General features: G+C 40.0%; 1 pseudogene; it reads right to left on the bottom strand.

Moving 5' to 3' along the window:
- Positions 1-3,415: 3,415 nt before the first annotated feature.
- LOC105720564 (GTPase Era, mitochondrial-like) lies at positions 3,416-4,731 on the bottom strand (annotated as a pseudogene).
- Between the last annotated feature and the right edge of the window lie 3,519 nt (positions 4,732-8,250).

Here is an 8,250-nt window from a genome sequence, read left to right as displayed (position 1 = left end):
AAGGTTCCCAACAGTAGTCTGGCTTTGTCGTTTGTGTTCATTTGTTTCAGTCTCTATGGACTTGGTTATTATCAACAAAAATCATGCCCGTGAATTACAATTAGGGCTTGGAGAAACTGTATCATCAGTCAAACATTTGGTGAATGTTTACAACATGCAAGACACTGTGCTAGGCACTGGGCATAATCAAAATAAAAGATAAAATTTCCCTCTTTAAGATGAGAGTTAAATTGAATACAGATATTACTATGTGTGCTTAACATCGTACAGACAGACATCCGACTTCTATAACCCTTTGAAGACTAAGCTGTAAAAAAAAAAAAAAAAGAAAAATTTTAGAAAATCTGAGCTGCAAACAATCTGCCAGTCAATATTTTGAGATGATTTGTCTTTGAAATTATGTGGTTCTCTCTAGATGTATTGATTCTAGTACCTAGTGTATTGTTGTTTACATTGGCATTCGCCAAAATACATTCTAGTTTGAACCGAGCAAAACAAAGTTAACTGGAATTTCTCGGAGGCTTTAATACAGTAATGAGTTTCCTGGACATATTCAACAATGGAAGATTTTTAATTTTGTTTTGTTTACAGCACGTCTACTACTAATATCTAACAGAACCTATGTTTGTTTCCATGTTTGTCTTCTCAGGAGTATGGAAGTTCAAAGAGAATTGTTTTTTAATTTTTACATTTTTATTGTTGTTGTTTTTAATCTAAAACAATTAAGATAAGCATGCTGTGAGTCATCAGAATAACTATCTTACAGCTGAGTAGTGTCATGTGGTTTTAGTGTCCTCCTTTGCATTCTGCTTATGAGCAGGTTAATAGCAAGCCAAATGACATCATGCTTTGTTGCACAAGCAAAGGCTCCCAGAGATTTGAATAGAGGAAAGTGGTAGGAAAATGGAATCATTACATTGAGCATGGTTTACAGGCTTGTTGAACTCAAGAGAAAATGTGCTGTAATAGACAACTTTACGCTAGAGCAGGAGTCTGGAGTGTGTATATTATTTTTTTATACAGTCCCTCTCATGGCAGTTCATTAACATCAGCATAGTTACAATTTTAAAACTTTAAAAATCTTCTTTAACAAATTTATTTATTTTTTATTTTTATTTTTATTTTTTGGAGACAGCGTCTCACTCTGTCACTCAGGCTGAAGCACAGTGGCACAATCTCGGCTCACTGCAACCTCTGCTTCCTGGGCTCAATCGATCCTCCCACCTCAGCCTCCTGAGTAGCTAGGACTACAGGTGCAAGCCACCACACCTGGCTAATTTTTGTATTTTTTGTATAGATGGGGTTTCACCGTGTTCCCCAGGCTGATCTTGAACTACTAAGCTCAAGCAATCTACCCACCTCAGCCTCTCAAAGTGCTAGGATTACAGGCGTGAGCCACCATGCCTGGCTAAAAAACTATTCTCATGTACCGCATTTTGCAGGAAACTATTAAAATTGTTGGCAGAACAAGATAATAAATGATAAACATCACAAAGTATTTCAAATGCCGAGACAATGGCAGTGAGCCAAAGGATTTGTTATGTGAGAAAGCAAAGGAATCATGTAGACAAACACACAAACACATTGTTCTACTATTTAATTTGACATTGACAGCTAAGTTTAAGCAGAACATCAATCATCACATTAATGTCGTAGACATATATTGTAATTTGGTTCTGATTTGTTGATTTTCTTTGGTTTTATTGTCATATGAAAGTATTCCCTCATCTAATAATTAGGAGTTTCCTTCATAATTAGGAGTTTTCCCTCATCTAATATTTGTATGTGATTTTAAATGATATAATAAAATAATTTAAGTCAATATTGAGAGTCTTCAATACCCTCCCTCTCTACTCAATGTTGAAAAACACTGATATAGTGAAAAACTAGAGTAAAAAAGGCTTGAGTTCTAACTCAACATTTAAGTCTGAGTCTCAGTTTACTCACCTGTAAAACTAGAATAACACTAAAACAACCTTTTCACTGTTATTGAAGATACCTTGATCAATGTATGACACATGATAGGAGATCAGTAAATAGTAAGCTAATTTTCATCAGTAACACGCTGTCAGAATCTGTAACCGTACAGTTTTGTAGCCAAATCTGAAAATTACATTTTCCACTGGACTATTTAAGACAGTTGGCTGGGCGTGGTAGCTCACGCCTATAATCCCAGCACTTTGGGAGGCCGAGGTAGGCGGATCACGAGGTCAAAAGATCAAGACCATCCTGGTCAACATGGTGAAACCTCGTCTCTACTAAAAATACAAAAGTTAGCTGGGCATGGTGGTGCACGCCTATAATCCCAGCTACTCAGGAGGCTAAAGCAGGAGAATTGCTTGAACCCAGGAGGCTGAGGTTGCGGTGAGCCGAGATCGCACCATTGCACTCCAGTCTGGATAACAACAGCGAAACTCTGCCTCAAAAAAAAAAAAAAAGACAGTTGAGTTGGGCAGCAAAGATAACCAACCTAATACCAGAAGAATGGTTTAGCCAGTAAGTGCATCATGATTCTCTACATAAAGTAATAATAAATATATATATATAAATTGCCATATATATATAGTACCAAATATACATTTTGGCCAAGTAGCCATGTGTTAAAATCAATATTCAGCGAAGCTGAATGTTATTATCACCATTAGTGACTCAACTTCTGGGATACAAAACTAAATCAGAAGTGTTATTTTTAAAAACTATTATGATTACAATTGTATTATTAAAAATTAGACAAATTTTCAGTTTGATACGACAGTTCAGGAACAATAATTTTTTAGCAAAGTTGGCTAAGGTTGTTTTAGAGCCTGCATTTGTGGTGTTGGACAGATGCCCCCTTTCAAGTGGCACATATAACAGCAACACTTACCTTTTCTGTGCAAAGCAGAAAATAATTTTCTTTTTTCTTTTTTTTTTTTTGCTTGTCTTTTAACTTCATTAGTATCCAAGACTGGGGAGAGGGATGGGGTGGGAGAGATCAAGAATTGGGGAGCAGATGGGAGGCACTACCTCACTCAGGAGACTCAAGTCCTTACACAAGTTTAAGGTGAAGGAAGCAGGGGTGGAAAAAGATCTCCCTGCTCACAACAGTGGCTCAGGGAGAAACTCTGGGCCCAAAGCCAGCTGGAGGCAGGGTGACATTGCTCCACCTTGTAGGCCATCTTCTTAGCTATACCTTTGTAGCTGTGGCCCTAGGCAGAGGAGCCACCTGGGAACTGAACTAAGGCAGGTTCCTTCTTCCAATAGGAGACACAGCTGGGCAGGGACTGTGCAGACTGAGTAGGGTCAGGCCAGCTAGCAGCCAGCCAGCGTTCATGTCCCTCACCAGTCCCTGGAGGGTCCCCAGCCAAGGACAGATCTGATCAGTGCCTGCCAGCAGCTTGAGCTGGAATGCCCTGGGAGGGTCAGTAGAAGGTGGTCACTTGAGGAGCTTCACAGAGAGGCAGATGTCAGCATCACAGAGGAAGATGCTCATGAGGTCGAGGCCTGCCACCTGTGCAATCTGGGAGATCAGGTGACCCTTTGGACCAATCAGGAACCTCACATAAGATTCTTTGGGCACCAGAAGCTTCTGTTGGATAACCAGCTCCCCACTAGGTCCTTCCTCCCACACTGCCATCTTCTGCTGCACATTGTAAGGCACCTCTTGGGACAGGTGCTCTAGGAGCTTCTCTTGATGTTGTTGGCACAGATCTCTTCTGGTGTCTAGTTAATAAGGACTTCACTGTGGTACTCCCAGGGCCCTGGCTAGGCCCCCTGTGCCAGGAGGTATTGCTTTAGTATTTTTCACATCCTCCTGGCTTAGGGCTGACAACATGAAGATCTCCTGGAAGTGGGGCCAGCCAATCCTCTGAGGGCTTCCCACAGATTGTGTGTTTGGGTCCTTAACTGCTAGGCTGGGGCAATGGGTGCCAGGATGTGAGTGGAAGGCCTGCCTCATCTTTAGCTTTTTGCCATTGACCACACCTTCAGTGAGGGCTGCCCTGAGCTCCAGGAGAACTGACTTCTGCTTCAGACAATCTACCTTGTTCATGAGCAGGATACTAGGGATCTGGGAGAACTTGGTCAAGCACCTGAGCAACTGGGGGTTGAGCTGGTTCCGAGTCCACTTGTCAGAGACATCCACAAGAACCACAACAAGATCAGCAAACTCCATGCTCTTCCGTGGAGCTTCCAACAGAGCTCCAGGTGGTGCCTCTTCTGTTTAACAGGACTGATAATGCCAGGTTTATCAAGTAGAATCACCTGGGTCTCCTTCTCTGCGACGACTGCTAGAGCTTGGCAGCGAGTGATATGCACCTTCTTGGAAACAAGGAACACCTTTTGGCCCAGTAGCTGGTTGGAGAGTGTTGACTTCCCTGCATTCGGGCTTCCAGGAGGACCACTCGTAGGACCTGGGGATTCTCAGGCATATCAGGGTGATGGACCAAGAGGAGATCCTGCTCATCTCTGTGCATGGACACTGCGGGGACACAAGGAGACACCAAGCTGTCAGGCTGAAGGAATCTGAGGAAGCGGTCCAGGGCAGAGCCCTGGCCGTGACTGCGAGAAGTCAAGGCCAAGCTGGGACGGAGAAAGTGGAGCCCGCCACGCAGGACACGCACCTCCATTGATAGCCTAAGAGTGAGGTAAAGGGATCACCCGCTCCCTCGCCACAGGAGGGTCCACCTGCCAGACATTTAACACTGCTTGAACGAGCCCAGCCCCGCACCAGCTGGGGGCAGCCATTACCACAGCAAGGCGTTCCCGAAAATAATTTTCGGTAACGTTTTCTGGAAGAAATTTTGTACCTAGGACTCACAGCTTGGGTAAGTCTAAAATATCCTTTATCTTTACGTGGCTAACAATCTGTAACAATCATTTTAACAAGGTTTTTAAGTATTTTTTGAATCCATAGATTCAAAACCCTGAGAAAGTATCTTAAAGCACTCTTGTAAAGGCTATTGCTTTGGAGTTAGAGGAGTAAGTACAAGGTATGTTTTGAGTGACTTCTTTAAGATTCTCTTCTTTCCATCATGGGCTTTATCTTTTTTTTTTTCTTTTTAATTTTTCTTTGGCTATCATATACTTTATCATGAGTGTTATTATACATAATTTTGGAGCTTTTTATTTTTGTGAAGTTTGTAGGTAGTAACACTGAATTGTTTTAATTCATTCTTGAAAGGTTTAAAGTAATCCCAAATAGGGATTTTTTTTTTTCCTGAAAAATGGCCTGTGTGTAATTAAATAACTACAATTAAATGCTCTCCTAAAAGTTTATTTTTGTTTAATGTTTGAAATTTCACTTCAACAACTCTTAAGATTGCATCATGGTGTAATTTTAAGAATATCTGTATTTTTCTGTCTTATGTTGTTATTTTTATGTTTATGAACACTTGTTTATAAATAATTTATTTTTCCTAAAATTATCTAGGAATGCCTCCCTTAAAATATGTCCACAATTTTTTTATCTCCAATTTAAAAATCCAAAACCTCTGAGAAATGAAAATATTTTCCTAACTCATTTGGCCACAGAATCCGTGTGATCTGATGTGAGGCTTAGTGGGCATGGTCACACATGTTACCATATAGTAATGTGCTACATCATCTTGTTTCCTAGCCCCCCACCCCTGGAAAGGTTGATAAATACGGTACCTGCAAACTATTACCTTCCTAAAATCTGAGTACTTCTGCATTTCAAAAGACGTATGGTCCTAAGGAATTCAGATAAGGAAGCGGGGTGCAGTGGTTCACACCTGTAATCCCAGCACTTTGGGAAGCTGAGGTGGGTGGATCACCTGAGGTCAGGAGTTTGAGACCAGCCTGGCCAACATAATGAAACCCTGTCTCTACTAAACATGCAAAAAATTAGCTGAGTGTGGTGGCAGGTGCCTGTAATCCCAGCTACTAGGGAGGCTGAAGCAGGAGAATCACTTGAACCGGGGAGGCAGAGGATGCAGTGAGCCAAGATCACGCCATTGCACTCCAGCCTGGGCAACAAGAGCGAAACTCCCTCTCAAAAAAAAAAAAAAAAAATTCAGATAAGGGATTATAAATCTATTTTCATAGTAACTGTCAATCTTATTTTTCTACTTAACTGCTTGAAAGCTCTTAATAATTGAGGAAATTTTAGGTAGATAAAGTTAGTAAGTTTATGATCATTAATTATGATAACATTTTACTCTCAGAATAGTAAAAATGCATTTATAGTTCAGCTGTCAAAACTTGAACAAACTACACAAGTGAATTTTTGCTCAAAGTACTATCTGGAATACTTACATTATGAGCATTATAATAGAAATCTATGTATTCATATTATATAATATATATAATATAATCACTTATATTTGAAAGTGAATGTTCACATATAAATATTAATCAGAATAACAAACCTTGTTTGTGTTACCGACATTATATTATGGAGTAGGCATTCAACTATTCTGCCTTTCAAAAGTCAAGGTCAAGTCTGAAACTGAAACCAAATAGTAAATTTTGTTTGAATTTGGAGGCTGAAGCCAGACTTCAGTGTATCCTAGATTATATATATATGTGTGTGTGTATTTTCCAATTTCACTAAAAGACCATTATTACATTTTTAAAAGTGGTTTAGATTCTCATAAAAATTTAACAGAGTGAGCATGATAACATTGGAACTTACCTTTCAGAAGTCAAATCTTGAAGCTCTCTTCTTCAGGACTTTTTAAGCCTAAAATTTAGAATTATTATTATTATTATTATTTGAGACAGAGTCTCACTCTGTTGCCTCAGCTGGAGTGCAGTGGCACAGTCTCAGCTTACTGCAAACTCCGCCTCGTGAATTCAAATGATTCACCTGCCTCAGCCTCCCAAGTAGCTGGGATTACAGGCGCACGCCACCACGCCCGGCTAATTTTTGTATTTTTAGTCGAGATGGGGTTTCACTATGTTGGCCAGGCTGGTCTTGAACTCCTGACCTCAAGTAATCCTCCCACCTTGGCCTCCCAAAGTGCTGGGATTACAGGCGTGAGCCACTGTGCCCTAGAATTATTATTATTTATTAATCAAGAGAAAAAAATAAGACTATCTCTAGGTGGAGGGCTATAGTATATGTGTGGGTAGGGGTAGGGGAGGTCCATGGATAAGTTTCCTTTGTTGGATGGAACATAGGCTTTGCATCCACATGATCTGTATTCAAATTTCAGTTTCTCTGTTTTCTAGCTGAATAGTCTTGGAAAATTGGCTTATTTTCTAGACAGTTGGTGTCTTCACTTTTAAAATTGAGGCAACACAAACTACCTTTCAGGGTTGTTGATAATATTAAATGGGTTAATTTATCTAACTGTCTAACATAGAGTTACACTATGCATAATACAGAATTCACTATCACCTAGTAAGCAGTAAAACAGTGCATGGCTCTTCCTCAAGGGAAAAGTTTTGAAGAGGGAAAATTTAAGTATGTGATTAAACCTCTGCCTTTACTAAACAAACTAAATACATAACGGAGTGCCTCTTCTGTCTTTAATCTTGTGCTAGTTACTATGCTCGTCCACATATAGAATTATCTGGAGGCCAAAAATATCTGAGCTCCTCAAGATGAAAAGTGTTGTCACAGAGAACAGTGTTGTTCTAACCAGTTCTTTCAGCCACATCAAATATGGGCCACACATGAAAGTTTGAGCTCACCATCCCCCTCTCACTTTTTCCCCTTAGCTTTCAGCTAAGACAGCTGCTGGATTCAGCCCTTTTCAGTGTTCCTCAGAGAGCTGTGAGAACTGAACCAGAGCAGCTACACACCAGCCATTTCTCCATGACTGGGAAAATCCCTGAGCATGCCTGCAACACTAATCATATCTCTAGAAAAATAGATGAGTAGGGGAGCACTTTGCAGCGGGCGGGCTGGAATTCATCCCATTCTGCATGAATTTCAGAGTATTCCCTTTGAAGTTCAGTCCCTGACCTACAGTTTGGAAGAACTGGGAATGTTTCTATTACCGTTATCATCAGCAGCGGTTTTATTGTTACTTACACTATGAAAGACATTTCTTCTTATCTTGAAATAGGACATATGAAGTATGAGGAACAATTCTTGAAAGTGAAAATATGCTATTCATTTTTCTAGGATAATGCTTCGAAAATGTGACGGTCATCTTAAGACAAAGCTTACTTAAGTGAATCAACTATCATTTTAAAGAATTCATTTTTTAAAAAATCTCATTTGTGGTTCATCACTTCAGTGTTTTTATGCTGACTTGTCATACCTTATTTATTTAATTAATTTGCTTATCATTTTGCCGC

Source organism: Aotus nancymaae, unplaced genomic scaffold, assembly GCF_030222135.1.
Source record: "Aotus nancymaae isolate 86718 unplaced genomic scaffold, 86718_ANA_hifiasm-v0.15.2.pri h1tg000016l, whole genome shotgun sequence".
In the NCBI taxonomy this organism is placed as follows: Eukaryota; Metazoa; Chordata; class Mammalia; order Primates; family Aotidae; genus Aotus; species Aotus nancymaae.
Note: the sequence above shows the minus strand (reverse complement) of the source record. Positions and strands in the feature narration are given on the sequence as shown.